The sequence below is a fragment of the Vanessa cardui genome, chromosome 16 (assembly GCF_905220365.1).
Source record: "Vanessa cardui chromosome 16, ilVanCard2.1, whole genome shotgun sequence".
Taxonomy (NCBI): Eukaryota; Metazoa; Arthropoda; class Insecta; order Lepidoptera; family Nymphalidae; genus Vanessa; species Vanessa cardui.
The window spans coordinates 6859104-6884251 of NC_061138.1; the positions used below are offsets into that span (position 1 = coordinate 6859104).

General features: G+C 36.8%; 1 protein-coding gene across 1 annotated transcript in view; it reads left to right on the forward strand.

Annotated features, from left to right (window-relative positions):
- The window catches only part of LOC124536484 (3-phosphoinositide-dependent protein kinase 1), a 68753-nt gene that overhangs the window by 2282 nt on the left and 41323 nt on the right, over positions 1 to 25148 (forward strand). The gene's annotated exons all lie outside the window — the stretch shown is intronic.

The window sequence follows — 25148 nt, forward strand, 5'->3', positions numbered from 1 at the left end:
ATTACATAATTGCTGCACCCAAAATTAGCTAACATAAAATTTATTTATTTAAAAGGTTTATTTTTATAGGACGGTTTGAATTTTGATATTATATTTTAAAAACAATTAAGTGAAAGGAGTTTCATAAATATGTCATGATCTATTTGCTACTGAGAAAATGAAGCAAAAAGTATATTTTTTTTATAAAAAAGAAAATAATTAAAAAATATATATATATATTTACAATATGGTTTCGAGAGATTTACAGGTTTATTGATTTTATATAGGAATTATTTACGTTAAGGACTTAAATAAGTATATTTATGTGTAAAAATATTGACAAATATACTTTTTGCTTGATTTTGTCTACCAATATAAGTATATAGAAAAGTTTAAAGTAAAGTATGTATATATATTTATGTACCTAAAACAAAATAAAAATTTATTGCGTCGATTAGGCGGGAACAATTCCGTAGTACTGTATTAGAGCACGAGTACTTTGATTATATAACGGAAAGTGTTACCCGTGGACAAAGAACGTGAAAGCTTAAGGAGTTTACCTCCTTCCCACATGGGCATCTGTTACAGTTTAAAAGAATATTATTTTTATAAGCACGCAGTACAGCTTGGCTTGTTTTGTGTTGTCATTCAAATCGATAAATCGATTAAGTGTGACTTACAATATATAGTCATAGTGCTATGACTATATACTTATATAGTCATAGCACAAGACCAAGACATCTACTTCCATAAATCAATATGACAAAAAAAAAGGACCGCTCTTAATGAAATAATGATTTAATTTGTTGATTATATCAATATCTTTAACATTGAAAATTGTCAGGCTTTCAAAAGTAGTAGCGAAAATACAATAAAATATATACATACATATATATACGCTCTGATATTATTATACTTATTTTGCACTTATAAATCAGGCTAATATTTAATGATTGATAATAAAAAAAATCAATAAAACATTTCTTATAATAAACATTTACTGACTTAAATATCTGAAACATTTCACTTATCACTCAAGAGTGTAATTTGTTAAAACGATCAAATCTTTTATAATAATCTCATTAATCCACTGTGGTTTTCGTTAATTAGCACTTTTCTTCACTTGTTGACATATCGCTTTAAATAAATAACCCGAAGTACCTGAGTAGGGACAAGGTTATAAGTTATTTTACCGAGGTGTTGGAGCGCGGTTTGGATATAATACACTTGAACATATTGTGGGAAAATTATATTTCTCATGTTATTTTCCTCTACGTTTGTTTTACTTCGATACGCGTTCACACAGAGATGTTCACGTTAAGTGGTACTTGTTCGGAACCCGCAAACTTCAGTTAACACCTATGTATGTATCTCATATTCAGCCCTCTTAGTCATAATATCCTTTCTTAATTACAGGCTTCATAGTAAACAGTTAATGAAGAAGCAAATTATTTATTCTATGTAAAATAGGTAGATGGACTAATTGACACGAAAAGTAATTCGTAAGAAATATTAGCCGATGTTATATCCCTAGTGCCTGTCGTAACATTGGCTTACTTACCCTTTTTACCGATTAATTAGTTTTAGGAAATATTGTGGGTGGATGGTATTCTCTCAGACGGGCTTGCACATACCACCATAAAGAAAAATATACCAAATTATTAGGTACAAATATTTAAAAAATGTCCTTCAATCTAGATATTTGCTGCAATTAAACTGTCTTGGTACATCACGTCACGGTTGGACGTTTGTTTTTGAACGAGCTGTGTCATAATCTCTGCTAAGTGAACAAAAGGAAGCTGACAATTATTAAAAAAAAAAAACTATTATCATTATTTACAATTATTATTGTGCTAATTTTAGTTAACTACATTCGTTTGGTAAAATATGTATTTTCAATAATCAACAATTTATTTCCTTTCTTTTATACCTACTGCCCAAATTTTAGTACAATACAAAAACAAATATATTTCATAATTTTATTTTTTATCTATAAACATAAATTTTAGACGTCATCAATATTAATTTTATACGGAATTAATATTTCAATTACTTATTGTTACAAAGTAAATACTTAAATCCTATTAATAACTGCATATAATTGTATGACGTACCTCGCACTGTATAAATATTCACAATAATTGATTGTTGATTATGTCTTTTATATTTAGATAAAATAAATGTTTATAATTATAATGAAGGTCATATTAGTCGAACGATATGGCAACGAGGATTTCACGAGGTGCAACATGAGCTCTTTACTTTCTGTGTCGTATGATCGAGTTTCAATATGTTTTTGCGCACGAAGTTCGACTAATTTTCATTTTAACAATTACCATTTTCTTGAGTCCATATACATGTAAGATTTTTGTCAAATGAAGAATCATTCATTATCTATATTTAATTACATAAAATAAGACTTTATTGAAGTAGATTTCGTTATATGATATATCATTAGAATCAGTGCCCCTTTAGAAATGGCCTATTTGTGCTATTTATAGCTTGTGCCCTCAAGCTAAAAGTAAAAGGTAGCCAGAATGGCGCGCTATCACGTTCAAGCGGTGTAAATGAGGCTGAATTTGGAAAAGGAAAATAGCTATTCGCGTTCCAGTGCTGAGTGCGGTATGAGAAACCGGACGCGCTAGACAACACTATAATAATTGCTTTATTAAATCCATCCTTTGTTGAAATTCTTCTAGATCTTCAAGAAATAATAAGCCAATTTAATAGTATCTAGTGAGGGCTAATTTACAAATAGGCATTTATTTAATTAAGGTTTATTTGATAAAAAATATTCGGCAGCAGCATTTTTAATGTAACAGTTGCGTCGCAATGCACACAAGCTTATAAATAATGCCTTACTTAGTTGAGCGCTTTTATTCTGCTGGTATTCTACTTTTTTTTCTATTAATCTGTGTCCTAAAGTTTCATTAAGAAGTGAATTTCAAGAAATTTGCATGTAAATTGTCTTTTGTCAATATACATTTGAATATCAATTCGAAAAGGAATCGTCTATGGACCGTTAAAAAAATATAAATTTATGCAATTTTCAGCGTTGCTTTTAGTTACTCTTCAAATTGAAAATGAAGTCATTAAAATAAATATATTTTGTAAATTTTTATATTCTCTCTGCAATAGGAAACCTCTCATCTTCATTTATTCAGACAGGATACTGTCTTCAATATTATAAATAGATCATGTGATATCTGTTCGTAAACCAAAATAGTTTTCCAGAATTGGTTACGTACACGGTATCAATGTAAGGGTAAATATTGTAACCAGTTCATATAAAAATAATAGTTTATTCGTGTATTTGTACCCCTAAATTATTTGAAGCGTAAAATATCGCGCTGTTTTTTGTTTTATCGCATCTCAATTGAATGTTGTCGTTTTGTTGAAATAATTTGTCGTTTATATAATATTTAGTCAGGGTTAATTGTGGTGGTGATATGAAATCATTTTATTCAAGACATTAGAAATATTCAATAAGTTTAAAATTGATTATATATTATTCTCGTCAATGTAAAGGTAAACGTGTAAAATTTTCCCTTTGGGTTTACTGCGTGATATGTGGGAGTGATTTCGTGAACAGGGACGGAAATGTGGAACAGGAAGCTGAGGAAGCGCGTACCATTTAACTTGACCAATGAGCGCGAGCGGAGCTACGTTCAGTTGACTGTCAGATGGCATTAACTAATTTTCCGAGATAACAATATTAATGTCGCTTATAACTAAGGTGATATGTTAGATTTTACACTATACACGAACACAGCGAGGCTTGTATTGTAAATAAATCTTTTAAAGCAAAGTCAAGTATTGAGTGTTTACTAAACATTTTAATAGAGATTGAAAGTTAAATGTTGTAAGTGGCACCGCCGTCGTCGGTGTCGGTCACGTTAGAATGCACGTAAGTACATTGCGCAACATGTTTTGACTGCTTGAAATGTTATATTTAGGTGTTGCTGTTTAAAATAATACATTTCATTAAATATTTTGGTAGTACTTCTGGTATATATAGTATGGATGTTATGTGAAAAATAAAGGAATGCAGCAATATTAAAACGATATAGATCGGAGAATGTGGGTGCGTTACGCAATGTGTTTTGACGGCGGAGAAACGTTGCTTCATTGCTGTACGGCCTTTAAATACGTAACTTGTAGGCTTGCTATATTATGTATGTTAACTGAAACCGTGTCCGACTTCTTTAACTGAGTTATCATTTTAGAACAATGTTGTAAGGTTTCGAGAGTATTATGTTATGCTTCGCTAACTAATCTAGACTTATAAAATCGTTTGTCCGGACTGACTATCAAATGTCAATTCATAGCTGAAATTACTACTGATTCAAAATTTCTCATATATGTTTATTTTATGACGTTAGCAACTGATAAGAAAGTGGTTTTGAAAATTTGAAGCTACCACGGGCTGACATCGAGTAAATATAAGTTTATTTGTAAACTTTCAATAATATGACATTCTTATCAAGGTTTATTAGTCACGGACGTTTTGAATATGAAAAACAAACTGATGCTTCATTACACGTCCCACTTCTCTTGTTATGTTATTTCAAAGAAACTGCACGAAGTATATAAATTTATGTCTTCCTCGAACTTTATTACAGTTCAAAGAATACAAAAATTAGAGCAATACTTACTCATTTGTATGGTAAATTTTAAAAACGTGTTTGATATTATTGTAAACATAAGGTAGACAAAGGACAGTCAAATGTAATTCCCTTTAATTTTGTTAATTCATATTGTATAGCAAACAGGATATGAACACAACATCGGTGTCATGTCGGGTGGTCGACAGCCTTGCCGGCGGTACTGTTTTTGCGAAAACAACATCATTGCCACATCTAACTGCGCTCTCTATTTCCCACAATATTACGAGAGATTCAATGAGTCTCATTAAACGTTAGAACGACGCATGTCCCGAGGCGAATTATTCGTAATGACATTGTAATTTGTACAAAGAAAAACAGCTCGTGTTTTAATAAGCCTGGCCAGGTCAACACCATTCAGTATATTTCATTATAGTTTGCATTTGTTTTGATTTGAGCTACATTTACCGAAATACAGTTGTTTTTTTAATCAGTGTTTTTCCGCTGCCCTTATTAAACATCGGATACTTTTTGTTTGTTTATGCTCCAAGGAAATTTCATAATGTGTCTTTTTTATCTTTGCATCTAGTTTACACGAATAATTATGCTATAAATAGTGCATATAGTTTGAAATGTTATGATTTATGGCCTCAAAAGTGACAAGAATTTGCATGTTAGCATTTATAAACTCATTTTATATAATTTGACGCAGTTTCCTGTTTGTTCTGGTTTTTTCACGTTGTGATTCTTGTTTGTGTTTATGCGCGCTTTGTTAAAACTGACGTCCGTTTGTTTGTTGCTCAATTCAAAAGGCCATGACAAGGTCGTTCCGCGCCTCCACGACTTGGCGTTGTCACTCACGTGGCGTGCAATACTTTTAGTGTTATAACTGTTGTATAGCCTACTAAGTGCTTTAGTATTACATATACACGACATAGCTCTGTTTTGTATGGCTTTAGTTGTTTTATTTTGTAAAAGTTGTATGCAAAGTATGGCGTTATATAAATATAACGTTGTAAATTCATTAATTTTCTTTACCAACATTTTTGTATAAAATATGGTTTTCAAATGAAGAATGTGTAAAATTTTTTATCAATGAAATAAATTTCACGTGAGCTTAAAGTACCTCATTATTTTAATATATTTATTGGCTAATGCGATATTGCATTGTATTTGTGGTATTACTTACTTTTACTAGTTGAATTAAAGGCAATTCAAAATAAATATGTAATATAAACAAAGCTTTTGTATAATGCATTACATAAGAAAGGGATCAGAATGAATAGGACCAGATATTTTAGTTGTGATGCAGTTCATAAGCGATATAATGAGAAATATTTGATATCTAAGTTCAATTTATACATAATTCAAAAAGTATCATTGAGTACAGCAGCGTCTGTCAATCAACACCCAGCATTTTGAAATCGTGTCACAAGAGTCAAGAACGACAGTTCTCATTTGTTGGCGCGGGGTTTCACGCAGCCATCGAGTGTTCATGCGTACATAGAAAGCTAATAAGTCCAAGAATTATTGAGAAATAACTCTTGTTCAACGTACATTAATGTCAGATTAAATAAGAATTAACAAACAGCACACCTTTAGCAATCAATGGATGTTAAAATAATTCTCTTGGAGTTAGAATCGTTATCGTCTTTCGATTCGATCAGTCGATCGTGTCGGTGTAGGTAAGTGGGCTAAGGTCGCGAACCTGCATTTTTCATTGCGCCTAGTTTTTTTTTTGTGAAACAACACTAACAATTTAATCTAGCCTTATTTTTAATACCTTTGATCTTCAACGTTTGCCTCGGTATACCGTTACGGTGTCTAGTCACAACACAGAAATCATTCCTAAAATATAAATATGTTATGATATAAAATGGAAGGCAAGCCATTTTAAATATGAAAGTTATATGCTAATGAACTTATTTAGTATTTGTAACAACAAGCTAGTACAACTTTCCACTTTATAAACTAGGAAAAAATATAAACCAAGAAATCGTTGAAAACATACAAACATAAATTCACAACACGTATCACCGCTATTTGTTTCACAATCAATTATTACAATTTTAAAATAATTATACAAAAATATATCTTTTGTATGTATACTATGATTATAGAACTATAAAATTATTATGGGGTTCATAATATCTATAAAAATTAATATTTTAAAAAGTTTGATTCTCATAATTCAAACGTATTCAATATTTCTGAATGTTTCATTAATGATTTGCTCCATAGTATTCTTAGACGTGTTCTGTGGATTGTGATATTTATGCGGTTTGATTTAAGGGGACTACATGAGCTAAATGCAAGTTTTAAAATGCCAAAAGTATATAATCCAATGCAATAAACCAAATGAAAAAAATATATGTTAATCTTCAGGATAGATGCTAGTTATTAATTGTGTTGAAAACATGATGTAATTAATTTGGTACGATAGAAAAAAATCGCAAAGTTACCTCTAAAAAAGTCTTTTTTTGTTTTTTAACTACACTTATATACCTTCAATAATTTTGGTCTTTTGTCAGATTATTCTACAAACAATATACTAAAAATTTATTATGTTAATTATTTAGTAAAATCAATAGATTTTTTTTAAATCAGATTTTCTTATTTTCGACCAAAATGCGTAAGCATGTGTGCGTGAGCGCCTCGTACAGACACTGCCGGCCGAGGCCTGTTGCTATACAGACGTGTCGCTCTTTTCACCGCATCGTTGCGAATAAAATCTCGTAGATTTTATTTTTGTGTCATTTTAATTGTAAATTAATTGTCGAATATTATTCTTTTATGTAAATAAATATATTAAGTTAAAATAGTCTAGTTGTAGTTAGCCATTCATTTTTTTGTTAAGTTATTTTTTATAAAGTTTAATTTTGTAAACATGGGAAATAAAGTACAATCTGTGAAGAAAACTAAAAAACGTTCATATAAATTAAAAAGCCGAACATATGAAAGATAATATGAAAAGGTAAGAGTATTTAATTAGTAAACATATATATATTATAAATAATGATTATTGGAAACATTTATTAAAAGCAATGCAATTAGTTCGCATAGAATCAGATTTTTCGACAGATTTCTTACAGTCACCATGGAGTATTTGGTCAATGCAAGCAAGTCCAAGAAGAATGTGCGGGTTCGATCCCCGCACTCTGAACTAAAATTTTATTATTTTTAAAGGACTATATTTAAATATATATATATATATATATATATATATATATATATTTTATAATTATTAAAATTTAATTCCTAACAACTATGCATTTATTTTTTCAGAATTAAGAAAATCGAAAAAAAATAACACGGAAGCTATTTCTATTACGTTAGAGTTTAATTTTATCAATTTTGTGTATAATAGGAAATATAGTTATGTATGGATGAAATTTAATAATAAAAAAAATAAATAAATACAAATTAGCACATCACATGAATATTTAGTGGTGCTTGCCTGGGTTTGAACCCGCAATAAGATGCGCGCGTTCTACCCACTGGGCCATCTTGAAATATGTAATTTTTGTGAACCAAAGAACTAAAATATTTAGAAGTGTCATATACGTAATTCAATATTTTTTAAAGATTGGAAATAGTATCAATTGAAAAATTTTAGCTCGTAGCTTCAGTGAAAGTGGGTGAAATATTGATTGCAAGTATCCAAGATATTTTAATAACGAACGACGACGAACGAATAATTAAAAAAAATATTTTAATAAAAAAATTGAAACGAAATTTATTTGTTTTTTTGTTAAACCAAAAATAAATAAAAATATTTGAATTTAATTGAATCAGTTTTATTTCAAATATCAGTCAAAAACAATACAAATAATTCTAATATCCAAACTATTTTTATGAGATTTATGACTAAACCCACTGTGATTGACCGAGTTAACCAATAATTCTACTAAACCGACTTGACGATATTATTTTTATAGTAACTTTTTGATGCTGACTTTTTTAACTTAATTTTTTTCTTTGTGTACCGATATTAGTAAAACGAACAAACTCTACACTTTTTGTCAGTGTACAAATTACGAACAGTTCCAATTTTATTTAATAAATCGCTTAACAAACTTACAAAATTTAAAAATAGGTACGATTTAATATTTAGTATTACAACTAATTGAATTGATACAGTAAAAATTAAAGAAAAAAATGTTTAAATTAACTATTTTTTGTACATAAAATAATAATAATTTAAGTTTAATTAATTCTGTTTAATTTTATCATAATTTTTTAAATGACACAAAGAAATTAAAATAATTCTGTTGTCCTGTCTATTTTTATGAAATCTATGATTGATAGAATTGATAGAATTGACTTCGCTTCGCTTTCGCTCGGCGCGGCGCGCGGCGGTTCGGCGCCATCTATTGGAATATTCAGGCGTAACCTCGCCGCCTCGCTAAGCGTAGTGCGCGCGGGGACATGCCGTTTTTGTCGTTAGACTCGTTAGTGTATGTATGTGTGCGCGTGATTCTCAAGGGCAATTAGCTCCTGTAGTCCCCTTAAGGCACAATCTTCTTAAAATCGACGATACAATACATAAAGCGTTTGAGGTTTTGTCATCACTGCCACCTAGAATAGCGCAGCGGGCGGCTTGTCGGCGCGCCTGCATGATTCATACCGATATCTTGTGCTCGCCCTCAGACAACGGAATGTAGGCCACTACTTTTGATGGTTTGTTTGGGTCCTCCTGAATTAGAAGTAGGCTAAAATTATAACACCCATTACTGATTGCATAAGTCTTCTTGTGTAGGTATTATTATAAGAGCGTCATCGTTATATACATAAGTCTGTCTTGGCACGTATTTATTTATAAAATATAAAAGTTACGTAATTGAAACAGAAAACTATTTTACATATATTTGAAACAAATACGTTATCATGATTAATAAAATCGTATCTGTCAGATACTCACTTGTTATTGAGTTGTTTTTGAACAAATATATATTTTCCTCATAACTCAACAGAATCGAAACGGGAAAACCCTTTAACCAATATTGCAGTCGGAAATGTTTGTAGAACATTGACCTTCGGTGATTTACTTTGAAAAGCAATCTACTAGTATGGATATATAATGTAAGTTAATGAAAACAGTCATCCTAAAAATAGATTTAAAAACTTAATGTAATATCTTAGTCGTATCTATACTTGTCATTTATTTTATCACAATGCTGTTTGAGTGGGAGAAACCAGAGTTGGAGACGTAACATCTTAGTACATGGTTTGCGTTATATTGCTAGTATAGAAAATTATTTTCATTTGCCTATGTTTATGAACGATAGTGAGGTGATGGTGGCTATTTACCACCATAGAATCTATTTTCCTTAATACTATATTCAGGTCAATAGGTAAATTGAAAACGATAACTGCCCCTACAAAATATAACATGAAATATGATAACCGATGTTAAAATATTCCGAAGCCTTAGATTTATCATGATAAAGCATAAGATAGAGTCTTCTCGGTGCTAATTATAATAACTTTTCCAGTGATTAATACTTAACATATATTGTAACTTAATGATAATAATAGATCAAGTATACTTTTACGACTATTCTAATTTTATGTTAATGCAAAATGTCAAGGTATGTAAATTAATTAGTTTTATATAAGATATAAGTGTCATTAAATATTATTATGTTTTTATTGAGTTTGATGTTTTCGCCGATAGTGATATATAAATTATGATTATCATACTTATATAACACCTTCTTGACAATGTTACATATTTTATTCGCTAAGCAAACGTAGTGTAGTGATTGTGAGATATCGATAATTTTGTACCATTGGAATATTAAATGGTCTTGTGATTTTTTAAAGCATATTTGTTAATATTTACAGGAAAAACAAGGATCGATTTGAATAAATGACGCGATGTAGTGCAGACCGGCGACCTGGTCTGTTAAATAGGTCACTTGCCCACGGTGCCTTAGCACCCAGTTTGTTTGGGTCCTCAGTATTGATTCCGCGTCGACAGATGCCAACGTGCGCACGCAGCTAATCCACACTGTGCCAATGCAGTGGATGCATTTATTTCGTAATATACTGCTGCCAATTGCTATAGCCACTACACTTATATAGTTTTAAAATTGACCTTTTGGCGCAGCATGTATCTCTCCCCTGCGTCAGATTTACTGCAGTTTCTGGAGCGCATATTATTAAAATTGTCTGTAATTTCAAATTTTCTTACTAAAGTTACTTCTCTAACTTTTTAATCGGTCAAATGACCTACAATGATACTGTTACTTATCTAAACATCTCATTAATCGTATTATGAGTTCATGTTTTAGTTTGTTTATTGTGCCGCTAATTAAATAAATATTCCACTAATCACAAGCTAAATAGAAAATTGCAAATTAAGTTATCATCTAATTTTGTTTTAATAATTTATGATAATATTCTCATTAATAAGCAAGAATAAGTAAACTTATCGTATTGATTGAACTTGTTATATATTTAGTATTTGCGTTTATTATTATAATTAATCGAATATTTATTTCTATGATAATGACATAAATGTAAATACGTTTATATTTTTTTAAGAAGCGTGTTTTTTCCGGTATGTGTATAGAATTTTCAAAAAATTCTCCTTAAAATTATGATTACATTAGTTATCATTCACTCTGTTCTACTTCTTTAAAAATGTTTCATTAAATAACATATGAATATAAAAAAGAAGAAAGTCTTTTATGAAAAAAAAAAAATAGCATTATAAGTTGTGTTTATTATCACGAATGGTGTCAAATGTGACGTATATGCTGCAGTTCAAATATCGAGATCATATTTTTTTTCATAAATCTGTAACCGATTTTTCTATAAATAGAAGCCTCCTATAACAATTGTAATAAGATATGAGAGTCCTCTCTGTTTTAAAGGATATAAAAGCAAAATATCTAAGGTATTACATAACAAATCTGTATATCTGTTCAAAATTTAAGTTCATTACAATTTATTTTATTTCTTTTATACTTATCCCGTCATTTCTCGATTTATTTCTTATATAAGATTTATTTATTTACAAAAACATTAGATGTAAAACATTACATAATAAATAAATCAGGTCAAGATTAATCAAGATCTTTGTGTCCGATATAATTGATGTAATGATTTATGAATTTAAATTTAAGAAAATATTTTGTTTTGTCGAATAATACCTACATGAATTAAGGAATATGATATGGCAAAAAGTAGCATAGTTCGTTAGCTACAATAAATCTAAGAGTAGGTTGTATATGTCAGTAGGTTGAAGGTACGAGTGCGATGCCGTCGAGTTGCGGCGTGCGACATACAAACAAGTAGGCCACGGCTACTAGCTAGTAGCTGCTGCCTTTGATAAGCGTAGTAATTTTACTGCAGTTTTATTTAATGACTTATTATGAAAGCGTAGGCTTCCTCGTCGGTTAGAGGCGGCCAACGTAATATTTATCGGTGTATGTAACGTCGTAATGTTATAAATGTGCTCTTTGTTGTCTATTACTTATTGAGAAAGTGTAATTATCATATGAGCTTCGGAATGATCACATTAACCAAAATAGATTTTGCTTTTTACATACTAAAATTGTTAGCGTAATATCGTTCTAAAATAAATTAATTTAACAAAAGGAGTAGTTTAAATACATAAAACTATGTTTATATTGCTTTTTGCACTTTTAATAAAACATACTCTTGCTCATTCGAAATTAGTATGCGTGAGAACATTGGAGCTGATTATAAAAACAAACAAAATGTTTTAGGTACTGAATAATTTATTAATTTTGGATTTCTATCTTTTTGAGCAATATTGTGCAATGAATGAAAATTCTATGTGGGGCACGATGCAGAGCGTCGTCTGGCAAGTTCGAGAGGCGCGCATGCGCTGTACGTCCGTCTTGAGTCCTGCCAGCCAAGCGTTCGATTGCGTTACGTAGACGCTACGTGAAAATTTGAAACGTAATCGTAAGTAGGTCGGTCGGTAATGCGCGCGCAGCCTCACCACCTCCCGCCCAATACGCCGACGTCACTATCGATCGCCCACGTGGCGCCGTAAATGACGTAGCGCTGTCGCGTCGATAGTACACCCTTTCCGTACACCCCTGCCACCGCGTTCACCCCACGCCGTCCCTCTGACGCTTGCATTCTGCATTTAATAGCATTATATACCCCAGCTACGTATCCAACCGTGAGCCTAGTTTCCGATGACGACATTAATGAACTACTATAGTTTTGTTCCACTGAATATACAATATTAACCGTTAAATAGATAGTGTTAAGACTAAATAATGTTTTAGAATACGGTTATTCTGTGCTTAGTACATTACAGTACAGTATAGAGTTTTTGTTTTTAATATAAATGTAAATATACTATATCTTTGATATTTGTAGAAAAAAATCCTAATTATTAAAAATATCAAATACAAATTTACTGAACAATAAGAAGATTTATGAAATAACCTCTTCAAATAAGCAAGTTTTTTATAATAACTCTAACTTAAGATATGAGTAATGTAGATATGCTATTCAGTAGCCTAAGTATAATTAGCATGTATATTAAGAGAACATGGTTCCGTGCTTGAGAAAAGAGCACACTACTTCATCATACTGTGTTAAGTTATGATCGATAAGAATATATTTGTATGTATTGACGAAGGCGAACTTATCATCAGAAAGCCCTTCCTCGATTGCTTTTATGAAATAAATCAATATCATGGAAAATTCATATAGTTAAGTTTTTAGTAGCGTGATTTTAAAAATAATAAATAATATTTGTTGCAAATATATATTCATTTATAAATGTAAATTTATTGGAGTTGAATGTTGAAAAAGAAGCCTATATTCTTCCTTGGAGTTAATGTTTGCTTCACATTACATAAAATTTAGTTCATTGGTTTGGTCGTAAAAGAGCGACACCAGACAGACAGACAGACAGACAGACAGACAGACAGAGTTACTTTCACATTTATAATATTAAGTATAGATATGTTATGTATTATTTTATAGTCGCTATATTATATCGGAGCAAACTTTGCATAGAAATTATAGATAGAGCTTCGATTGACGCAAAATGTCTACGTCCATGTCATCTTCATTCTGCCTACTGCTTCTACGTAAATAAATGTATGTAGATGGTGGTCATTGTGACCGAAATAGCTCAACAGTTGAGGATTACACGGAAATAGAACGAAACTCACTTTCAAGTATAAAAATACAAAAATATGGTTACATCTATTTCATTGCTAGTTGACACGTGTGTGTGACGTTGATTTTCCTTTGTGTCACACAATTTTCACTTGGCCTTGTTACTACATAGTATTTTATAACTTGAACAAAGCGTTATTATTGAAGATTGTTCTTTTAAACTGTGTTAAAGAAAAGTTTCGTAAGTAGTAATAAAATGTGCCGTTTAAGTAATACAAACATTGAAGAAAATTTTAATGTTTCTTTGATTGCGTAAAGTATTTATAAAAGTTGTTTTAGCGGTTACGTATGTTTCTAGGAAATTTTATTATCAACGGCTGGACAATCAGCAAAAATATAATGGTAAATAACGATGAAGATATGTACCTATTTCGATTTTTTATGGCCCTCATTTTACGTAACAGTATTTAAACAATTTTTATTACAAATTCAATGTTCTATGTAATTATAAAGATTTGATACACTAGCTCCGTGTCTCTGGGCAATTGTTTACGTTACAAGTTTCGATGATGTTTGAAGAAAAAATAAATGGAGGTCGACGTAAAGTGTTAACTTAACAGAATATAATATTAATCCTGAAATTGAATCCGTACATACGCCAAGCGCCGGACATGTCACGCTCGCGCCTCGCTCGTGACGTCGTCGTCGCGTCGTCGTCGCGTCCCCTTGAAGTATTGCGCAGTTCTCCTCTTTCGCCACATTTATTCTAGCGTTACATTTGATAACGACTTCGTGGCGTAATAGATCAATTATTATTTGCAGCCTTTGACATCAACGGATTTTATTAATAGCAACAAATCATCCTATAAGTCTACATTAAATGACATATTATATTTAATTATGATGATTAGTATCTATTAGTCAATAACTTGTTAACAGTTAATTATTGTCATCACTAAATGCTTTGTAATTTGCTTTGCAGTAATGTAGAAGAAATCAACATACCAAATAACTTAATTACAAAATTGCATAACATTTTACTTGATGAGTACTTAAGTAATCTTGAAATTCGAAAATACAAAAATAATAATATATCTGATACCTATGTAGTATTCAGTGATTTTAACCAACATTTTGATACTAATGTTCATTGTTGGTATGTTGCGGTGTTTGCAATTACAATGTAATAAATATATAATAACCTATAAGCAGGAAGTATTTAAATGTAAAATTGACCAATTAATAGGACAATAATGACTTGTATTTAAGAATGTAGAATGTTAGCGACCGCTGTTATATACTCGTATGTTTGTATTGTATTTAGAGGCTTTATTGATCTAGTTACCTTGTACGGCTGCAGAGTACGAGGGGCCTGGTAGGAAGCCCGGGTTGGCCTGATAAAAGTTTTAGGGTTTTATCTGTCCTGAATTTTTGGACAGCATAATCCCTAAAAACATAGCATTCAGCAGCCTTTTCATGCTGCGACTGATTTTTTCTGTACTTGTCGGGTTGCCCTCTGTCCATATCGTTGATCCTACTATGAGAGTAGGAAAATTACGAGTGTATTTGAGTATGGACGCCCTGGCCACTTAAATATTTCTTTAAAATAATGTAAGGTATGAGTGACAGTAAATTGTTTAGAAAATTTAAATATTAACCGATGATTACGGGACAAGCGTTGTGGAGAGCGCCACTGACGAAACATTTATGTTTGTAAGTGATCTAGTCCTCGACAATATATTACAAAATTGTTATGATGTGTCAGATGACTCTGATTCGTTTATACCAACCCGCGTCGAATGTAGTGTTTACAATCAGTCTACTGTTATGCCTTCAAAATTAAATCGAGCCTATAATCTTGAATGTACCGATCAATCTCTATCGTGTCTTCTCCATCGTATGACATTGGCGTAATAATCTGTGCCTTTTTGGCACAAATAAGAGCTACAAAACAAATCAGCCACAAAATTTGTAGCAATTATGCGTGATCTTAAATAATGTGGAGAACTTTTTGGTACATCCTACTGTTTTATATTTTATCTGCTATATCTATTAGTGATGTTCACTAATAATTGATCAAAATAAATTTAAACCACATACATGTATCATAATGACACCCTGAAAGTCTAAATAACGATGGAAATTAGTATATAAAAAAGATTACTTTTATCTATGATATATAAAGATAACTATTATATGTACATAAAAGTAACCTTTTTTCTGGGTTACATCGACGATATATTTTTCACAGCTAATGTATTATTATAGCATTATGCGGTGTTTGTAAGAGAAGGGTGAATTACATAAGCGATCAAGCTGAAACCCCATTATTACACGCCTACCAACCTATAGTGTTCTACTAGATAACTAGACAATCGTAACGCCCACGCTGATTTGAAACGCGCACGATAGCGCAATGCTCCTCGTGTTTTATGGGTCGCGGAGGTGGAAATGCCAAAGGTCGTGGTGCAGTGCAGCTGCATCGAGTCGTAGGGGGTGGGCAGGTAGGCGTCTTGGAGGCGGGCGTGCCAGTTACATAAGTCGTCGTATTTACATACCTAGTTCCGCTAATGTTGAAGGTTGTTGAGCATAAGGTCGACTGTCTGGGTCACAATACAACACTTACACATTGTTAAGTATTTTTTTTTCACAAAGTAATTTAGTTAAATTATTGTAATTAAGAGGAATTACTCTTCGCAGCTCGTCGTTTTAAGCTTAATTACACAGCCTTGGCTATACAATTGTCATTCGACATTTCATGATTAAGATTAGACGGAACACATTTCTGAGTAATGATTACCTTCACTATTAACCTTCACCAGATTGTAACTGCGCTTTAACGATGTCTGCTATGTTTAAAATCTAAAAGGCGCATCTCTACTTGACATTATTTCAAGGCTAATTTAATCAGAAATGACATAGATTTTTGAGTAATACCTACATTACGTACACGTACACATTAAACCAGATTAAAACAGAATGTCTGATTCATATGTAGCTTTATATGATTTTTTTTAATAACATATTTAAAAAAAACATTTAGTTTACAATTAATCATTAAGAGTATTAATTAAAATATAACTTAACCATTCGTGTGTTTAAAAGGTGACCTTCTCTTAAAAATACATTTGTCTTCCTAGGTAAAAAATAACAGTATATACATATTGTATCTGCCAAAGCGTTTAAAATGTATCTTCATATGTAGCGACGTGTAGTTATATAAAAATACGCGTAATATGTGCACAGTCATTGACAATCTTGTGCAAAAATTTAGTTTTCAGTCATAGATTGATGATAACGCGCACCACTATTATTTATTTAAACAATTGTTTGTGACACGGCTTTGTTACTTGTTTCATGCACATATTGCGTCAAGTACCTCTAAAATAAGAAACGGATGTAGCAGAAACCTTTGTTTGACATAGCTTGCTTCTTTTTCCTTTTTTTTCTAACGCGAGCTATTGTATATTAGCACCTGGTTGCAATACCTTTTACTTTTTGCCGCTATATCAAGTATACGTGTGATGTTTGGAATCGACGAATCGTTATCGTTTTCTGTTAAATCAGATAATGTTGTTAAAAACAAACTTTATCGAAAACTAATATACCAGATAAAAGCGAAATGTTATTATTCATAGGGCGAATTGTAGTAAAACCGTGACGCACGATCGAGGCACGTGCATGAGTAGGTGGTCACTGCGATGGCGCCACGACTAGAGTTACCCTTTATCAGGTAAAACAGACGTTTGCTGTACCGAGTACCGACACGTACCACGACATTAATAGATAATTTATTCCAGCAAGTCAGGCTTTTTCAAATAGATAACTATTCTTGGAAATAACATTGTTAACGATGGTTTTATATTTACATGAATAGATTTCACATACGCACGTGTCCGTTGCTTGTGAGTTATGACTTTGGCAAATCTTAACAGGTACTTGGTAGTGTAGAGCTTTGGGACAACTTACAAGCAAGAATAAATATTTCCTCATTATATATTTGAACGCTAAGAAGCTTTGAAGGGTTTATTACAATGCATGTAACGTGTAGTATAAATGTAGATATAAATATATAATGTCAAACCAGCATCTGTGGTCGCCCTACTTTGTAGAAATAGAATAATCGTGTAAAGCTTTTATATGCAACTTACGTTGCAATCATTTTGTAATTGAGGATATGTGTTATTCGGATTCACATTCGATAATAATTGTTTATAAATTTAACGAGTAAATTTTTCCTTGTAAAAATATTATTAGAGATTTGTAGTTTAACTTGTATTAAGTTATAAAGTTTCTTTGTAATCCCACGATAAATTTAATAACTTTAATTTCAATTATTTCATATCATGATTTCTTTTTGCAGTGATTTAATAATTTTTATTTATGGAAATCGATTACAAAGTAAAAATTGAAGTGTGTTTGTGACAATGTATATTTATAATGAATTGAGTTCCTTGAAATCTTGTTATCGTATTCGATAAATATAGTTCGTACGGTAGGTTTTATCCGAATAACAAAACCGGACGTAGAAACCGTCACTAACGTATCCACTTACAATGCATGATTTGTTGAAATGCAAATCTAGATGCGTCGACTATGTAGCCATAGCTGCCAACAATAAACCATTACCTTCTCGATAAAAACTTATTTACGTCAACTGCCCACGTTATTGGTTTATTTATCTGTATTCGTAGAACTTTTGACGTATGTAATAGTTATTATAGTAGTTTGTCTATTGAAAATATAATTTGTGTCGTAAGATATCGTGATAGTGAAATAGTTTTATTATCTCTTTAACGGTTAATTTAGATATCAACGAATTGTATTTATGTTATTGTCTTAAGAAATTTTAACGACTAAAAATATTACTATAGGTAGGTAATAATTATAATAATAGCTGTTATTGTTTTTAAATCAATAACCTCGATGAGAAAATAAACCACAGTAATTGGTTAATAGTTCTCCAAAGATAAAAAACTTAACGTTTAAAAATGTTTATATCATAATAGTATGTTTTTTATATATAAAAAATTATGATTATTTTCAAGGATTTTTAAACCAGAATTGTTTTAAATAAGATTTCTTTAATCAAACATAGTATCCAAGCAAAGATTTCTTTTGTCCTGTGCGAATATCAAAACATGTGACACGGGGTAAATAAATCTTTTAATTTACTATAGCAAATAGTAAATATATAATGTTTTAAATCATTTATTTTGATCAGTACGCTCAATATTTCCTTGTTACTGTGACTCATCTATTGAAGACGGGATAATCACACTTTCTAATATACCTTTTCTTGACTTAAAAAAATTACGGTAAATTTTTTATATATAACTGTACTTGTTGTAACGTTCATTCGGCAGTGACGCGGACGACTATGTTATGTTCTTACTGACTGAGTGAGAACTTCATACCTAATAACCTATATTCGTTAAATATGTATTTAAATACATATATTTTCTGGAATTGTAGAATTATAAAGTACTAACTTCCGCCTACTACTCCTAGAATGCGAGGTAGCTTACCATCAGTTAGGTGAGGTTATCATAGTTTAATATTATATTAAATCCGCTCTGACATTTTTGACTAATCACGGAACAAACAATTAAAATAATAATATAGATATGAAATGAAGTGTCTCTAGCATATTTTATGTATGAGGAGTATAACAAGGACGCTGTGCTTGCTATGCAATTTATTCACTGGGTTAATGGGTAAGTACGATATCTAACACTAACTTCAACGATATGTTAGGATTTTTCCTTGTGTGTTTCAATCATTAAATGTTTTTATAAATACCTACTTGAAGTGTCAATTCTTAGTAATGTATACTGACTTGATGTTAAGGATTCCGCGAACCGTGTAAAGCAAGAAGTTTAATCAAATAGATTTTTCTGATTACTTTAATGTAATTCCTTGTAAAATTAGTAAAATATTATGTTTTATTTGATAATATAGTAATTATATCGTTTAAACGATAGGGACGAGACATCAAAATGAAAGAAAAAAGTGAAAGTGCATAGTTCCCTGTGTAATTGTTTCCATATATGGCCTTAAGTAGATTTTTTTATTTTGTTTGAGGATTAATTAACTTCAAAAAATAAAGTACAGCTGTATCCGCGCGAGCCTTATTACTACACGAGCCTTATTTGATCTTGATATTTTTTAAATGAATATCGAAGTCACTCTGTGAGCGCATCGAGCGTACCCGAATGCATGACGCAATTTGTTTTGTTCATTTCACTTAGTCACCGAGTGTTTTGGAAAGAAAGAAGTCACCCTCGTTTCCGACGTAAACAAATACCGATACCTCGGGAGTGTCTGCACGATTGTCGAACAAATGTTTGAGCAATCTTTAAATGATACAAGGCTTCTTTGGTAAACAAGTATCTGTTGCATGCGACCGGAGGGCAGCTGTTCTTAAAACTGTCACCTGCGCCTTCAATTAGTGGCATTGTATTTTTAAAGCTGCAACTCGGTGATAGCCTAATTAGCTACATGTTTTTATATATTTATTTTATTTATAAAGTGAGATTTTCTTATATTTTCAATAGTATTTTATTTCCTATTTGTCGTTTTTTAAAGATGCAAATAAACCACCTGATGGGTCCTTTACTAGAAGAAATAAACTGTCTATGTACTTCTTACATCGTCAATGCGCTGCCATTGACTGTAGACAACAGAAAAGATGGAATCTAAGATGTTGTATCCCTTTTTTTTTTTTTTTTTTTTATTACGCTGGAAAAACGCTTTGCGCGCTTCCCCCACGTGATGGAAAGTGGGGGGGTGTGTGGGACTCCCCGGAGCCCTGAACGCCGAGTGCGCCCAAGCACACCGGGTTTACCCACTAAAAAACCAGCGGTACCCTCTCCGTCTTTCGGCGGACGCCACGGGATCGCTTACGCATGCTACCGTGACGCCCTGACGGTCGGCCCGCTTATACGGGCCTTCAACAGCTAGGGGGTATTCCCAGGGTACTGGGACCCCCCCCTGGTCCCTACGGCGCCTATTGAGGCGGAGGGAGAAGATGCGCGTAGCGCCTTTTCCTTCTCCCCGGTCGTCTTCTGCGGAGCGAGTCAGCGGCGGCATTTTTTTCCCGCTCCCGCTCCGCTGCTTCCTTCTGCGACATGACACTTTCGCAGAAGGAGCGCATCTCTGACCAGCACACCTCGCTACCGAGCATGGTGTTGATAACGCTCGGTAGCGAGAGGTCTCCGCCCATAGTCGCCACAAGGATGTGCCTCTGGGGCCCCCACGCAGCACACTCGTACAGGGTGTGGTACGCCGTGTCCACTGGCGCACCACACTCGTGACAGGAGGGTGACTCCTCCCGCCGCGCTATCCCGTGCAGGTACTTACCGAAGCATCCGTGTCCGGTAAGTACCTGCGTCATTCTATACGACAGTGTGCCGTGCTTCCTCTCGACCCAGCGACTCAAGTGGGGACGGATCGCCTCCACTGTCGCTAGGCCCGCCGTGGGAGTCCCCAGATCCTCCTGCCATCGGGCGATCAGGGCTTGCTGGGCTAGAGCCCTGATCCGCCCGATCTCCGCCGACCCTGGACGGTCGCCGCGGTCCCTCGCCTCGACCCGGAACCGGTACACTTCCGCGAGCACCTCCGCCTGGAGCTCCCAGGGCGGATCGCCCGCGAGAAGTGTCGCCGCAGTCCACGACACCGTACGGTACCCTCTGATGCCTCTCACCGCTATGACCCTCTGCGGCTTTCGCAGCAGAGCCCGATTTTTAGCGGTGAGGGCGTCTATCCAGATCGGGGCACCGTACAGCGCCATCGACCTCACTACGCCGGAATAAAGACGCCGGCATAGCGAACCCGGCCCTCCCACATTCGGAAGGAGGCGACCAAGAGCGGCAGCGGCGTTGATGAGCCTTGGGCCGAGATGAACAAAATGCTGCCCGAAGCTCCATCGTCCGTCCAGGATCAGGCCCAGATACTTCATCTGGGGCTGCACCTTGATAACCGTCCCCTGGACGGTGATACTCGCCCCTCGTGGGGGTCCTTTTCGTGGACCGTGAAAGAGGAGGGCCTCCGTTTTGGATATGGAGACCCTCAAGCCCAGCATTCCCATGCGGTCCACGGTGAGAGCCGTTCCGACTTCGGCAAGGCGAGCCGCCTCCCGGAAGTCCCGTCCAATCGCCGTGACGAGAGTGTCGTCAGCATAACACAACACCCCCATCCCGGGAAGGACGGGAGCCCGCAGGAGCCAGTCGAAACCGACGTTCCATAGAATTGGGCCGAGGACCGACCCCTGTGGAACGCCGCAGCCCACTCGATGCCGGACGATCCTCCCATCGACCCCCGCCCAGAGGATCTCCCTGTCCTGGAGGTACGCCTCCAGCAGTCTCCTCAGATAGGTCGGCACCCCATGGTATCGGAGTGCCTCCCGTATCGTCTCGAAAGGGAGACTGTTGAAGGCGTTCGCCACGTCAAGCGACACAGCCAGGACGACCTGCCCCCGGGCCATCGCTTCCGTCGTCCGAGTCTTCAGGGCATTCAGGGCGTCGACTGTCGATCGGCCCGCCCTGAATCCGTACTGCGCCTCCGAGAGACCCGGACCGACCTCCTCGAGGTGCTGAACGAGACGGGCTGCGAGGACCTTCTCGAAGAGTTTTCCCGTCTCGTTCAGCAGCACAATTGGCCTGTATGCCGAAGGGGAATCCAACGGCCGACCTTCCTTCGGCAACAGGACCAACTTCCCTTCTTTCCAAGGCTTCGGAAACTGCCCGCTGCACAGACACTCGTCGAATAGCTCCCGAAGCCTTGCACCTAGGTATTCCAGGGCGTCGCACAGAATACGCCCTGGAACCCCGTCCGGACCCGGCGCCGTCTTCCTGGCCCTTAAGCGACCGAGGGCCATCTCCATCTCCCGCTCCGTAATCAGTGGTGAAACCACTGGGTCTTCGGTCACGGAGCGGGGCGCCATCTGCGGAGGGACGTGCTCGCCTGGATGGGGGAAGAGTTCCCCAACCAGGCGAAGGAGGAGTTCCGGTGGCATCGTCTCGATGACGGGGGCGCCTTGGGTGCGGAACTTCCCGCGTACACCGCGGTACGGACGCCCCCACGGGTCTCGATTGAGACCCGCCAGAAGTTCCTCCCTGGCCTTCTCCTTGGCCTTGCGTATCGCCAGCTGCAGCTCTTTTTTCAGCTGGCGATAGGCGTCCAGCAACTGTCCCTCCAAATCCGTGTCGAGGCCGTTGCGTCTTCGACAGCGGACGTAGGCCCTCCGTGCCCGACAGCACGTCGCCCGAAGGTCGGCGATTTCGGGCGACCACCAGTATACGTGTCGGCGCGGAACTCTGCGCCGGGTCCGAGGCATGGCCGCATCGCAGACTTCCTTGAGTGAACTGCGCATCCGGCCTGCCAGCTCCTCTGCGCTGGCGCCCTCCCTCCTCGCTGCGGAACCCCACCGCTGCACGATTGCGGCCTCCTTGACCAACTCTCGATCGACCTGGCCGAGAGACCACCTCGGCAACGTGGTCGGCACCCTCTGGGGTTCCGCCGGCCTGCGAGAAGTGGAGATCTCAAATCGGATGTACCGGTGATCCGATAGAGTCTCCACCTCCTCCTCCACTCTCCAATCAACCACTCTGCGTGCTACGACAGCAGTGGCGAACGAAACGTCCACCACGGAACCCCCGTGATGGCGAACGCAGGTGTGAACCTGTCCCCTGTTGAGAAGGGACAGGTTGGAGAGCAGGGCCCACACCTGGACGGCCCTCCCGCGCGGATTCGTGACAGGGTTACCCCAGGCACGCGACTTCGCGTTTAAGTCGCCGAGAACCATTATCGGTTTCGGCGACTGCCTGGCCACCGCAACTCTGACCAAGCCGAGATAGGTCTCGAACTCAGCCAGGCTGCGGTTAGGGGAGAAGTACGTCCCGACGACGACGTACTCCCCCCACCCCACGACTACGTAGCCCGAACCCCTTTCGATGAGTGAGAGGGGGGGCCCCGTTCCGCTCCTCGTGAGGACCGCTACGGTGTCGTCCAAGTCTCCCAGCCAGTGAGGTAGGGGAGGGACGTAGTAGGGTTCACAGGCCACCGCCAGGTCTACCTGCCACTCCGCCATGGACTGCAGTAGAAGATCCTGAGCCCCGGCGCAGTGGTTGATATTCGTCTGAAGGAAGCTGAAGTCTGCGCTCATGTTGACATTGCAGCCTCCTCCTCAGCCTGGCGTCGTCCGACGTTATTGGTAGTCTGAGTAGCGAGGGCCACCTTACCTTTCGTGATGGGGGGGCTACATTCTTTAGACCCCATCACGTGCCCGGAGGGCTTGCCGGCGTCTGCGCATACTACGCAGCGCAGCTTCCCGGTACATGTAGATGATTTGTGTCCATCAACGCCGCACCGGTAGCAAAGGCTTCCTCGTTCCGCACTGAATGGGCAGAGCAACCTTGTATGGCCTAGACCCATGCACTTGTAGCAGCGCAGAGGGCGCTGCTCCATCACGTACACTCTGGCCGAGCTCCACCCAACCAAAAGACGACCGGTGTCAGCCAGCTTTTTTGCCGCAGTTATTGGACAAGACACGAAGACCATACCCATGGAACCAGGTCCTCGTGAAATATCCCCGCACCTTACCGTTTCAGCGGGGCAACTCCCCTCGCGAACGACTGCGGCAATAATTTTATCTTTAGTGACGGAGTCATCTAACCCTGTCACCTTGATGTCCACCTTTCTTATGGGGCGAGCAACGTTGGCCACTCCATCCAGCACCGTACGGAGCTTGTCGGCTAGTTTCTCTGCCTGTTCCGTCTGTGCTTTCGGCAGCTCCAACACTCTGGCCCCCGTCGCTGAGCGTCGAACTTTGAGCCCACCATTGATCCCAAGGTCTTGGAGTTTCACGCTCTGCTCAGCGCGCTCCAAGACCTGAGCATACGTGATGCCTTTCTTCTCCGCTTCCGGCTGCAGAGTTAATACCACTGCAGCTGTACGAGGCGCGGACAGCTTAGGCTTAGTTGCTTGTCCTGCCTTAGGCCCCATAGGTGCAACTGTGGTGGTTGCAACAGTCGGAAGGGAAGCCGGCTTTCCCTTCTTTCCCTTTTTAACCACAGTGGACCAGGACACCTCCTGGACCATCTGTGGCGGAATTATCTCCGACGTAGGCTGGACGCCTGAGGGACCAGCAATAGATGCCCTCGGAACAGCAGGTGGCGCCCGTTTTGGCGCGGGTGCAGCTTTCGGCGGTGGAGCAGGCTGGACAGCCTGCGTGGAGGGCGTAGCAATCTGCTGCGCCGCCTCCCGCCTCTTATCCGCAGCTAACGGAGGGCGATGTATTTTTGCGGGAGGCAACCGTTCCTCTAGTGCGGCAAACCGTGCGTTGATCATGTCGCCGACCGAAGAAATTATGGAGGCTTTAAATCTCTCCATTTGAGCATCCTGTGCCGAGCCGGAAGCATCACTTGCCCCTGCCACCTTGGTCCG